The following is a 1,425-nucleotide window of genomic DNA, read 5'->3' as shown; positions in this document are numbered from 1 at the left end:
TCTCCTCCCCCATCTCCCCCTCGCTTCCTCGCTTCCCCCCCCCCCCCCTCTCTCTCCCCCTCTTTCTCTCTATTTTCTCTTCCTAGATGCGATTGGACAGTGTGGCAGCCAACAGCTACTGATCCAATGATACGCACCTAGCTCCGCGAGGAAGCGCAGACATGGAAAGAAGGGGGTGGAGGAGAGGACAGGACAGGAGAGGAGAGGACCGACCTGTTCATGGGAACACACACTCACACACATACAGAGAGGTGGACACCATTACACAATAAGTGCATAAATACACACACACACGCACACACACACACACACCTGTGGAAAGTCCCTCAAAGCCTAGAAACACACAAAAAGCATTAATGCATATTCCGACTCAACCGCATACTCTTGCATGGCCACAATCACACCTTGACAAATTTACAAATTTACTGGAGTAGCTGCACAGTAACCTCCTCGGGACCAGAACAGGAGAGTCTGTCCCCATTCTATTTAGCTATGCCTGCAAGCAGCTTTCTCCCTCGGGCACTGCGTGTCAGGAGTGTGTGTGTGTGTGTGTGTGTGTGTGTGTGTGTGTGTGTGTGTGTGTGTGTGTGTGTGTGTGTGTGTGTGTGTGTGTGTGTATGGTAATGCAGTTGGTCTGCAGTCGCTACTAACTGTGTTTGGGAACACTCCTCACGTCAGCACAGCCTGCCGCAACAGCATTCAGGACTTTCTATTCCTCTCCTCAACAAGCTTCCATCCACCCATCCATCTCTTTGTCTGCCTCTCTACCTCTCTGTCTGCCTGTGCACTTGTTTGCTTATTTCTCTGTGTCGCCCTCTACTCACTTAACCCCTCCCTCCACCCTCCCTTTCCCTTGTCCCCTTTCAGAAACATGCTGTTTACATATCCAATAAGGCAAAAACAAGCTTGTGCATGTTAATTTGAACAGATGGGGTTTTGATAAGTGATTTAGAAGAATGATCCTGACATAAGTGGAGACCTGTCCAGGGTCCTTTCTTTATCTTTATCTTCCCCTGCTTGCTCTGCTTTTCTTCCCCAGGCTCCTGCCCCCCCTGCAAGCCTAAGATGGATAAGCGGTTAAGAAAATTGCTGGGTGGATGGATACTGACATAAGCTTTACAAAGCTATAGCTCCAATAAGAAAAAGCCCTGTCACTTATTCTCTTTTAACTCAGACTTATCCAAAAAATACCCTATATCTAAAACTGTGCCGAGAGTCATTTCGGCTTAAAAGGTTAGAGATGAGCTAGAGGTTAGACTAGGACGATCCAAAGAAGCTATCCATAAAATCCCAGTAACAACTCTAAAACTGGCAGCCTATTAAGTAAGACTATAGAGCAACTGGTACTGAGGTCAGAAGGGTTCAAAATTTAACAAAAGTAAGCAATATTTCATGTTATGAAAGTTATTTTAGTCTTGTGTTTAC

Source organism: Astatotilapia calliptera, chromosome 16 (assembly GCF_964374335.1).
Source record: "Astatotilapia calliptera chromosome 16, fAstCal68.1, whole genome shotgun sequence".
In the NCBI taxonomy this organism is placed as follows: domain Eukaryota; kingdom Metazoa; phylum Chordata; class Actinopteri; order Cichliformes; family Cichlidae; genus Astatotilapia; species Astatotilapia calliptera.
This window is presented reverse-complemented; position numbering follows the sequence as displayed.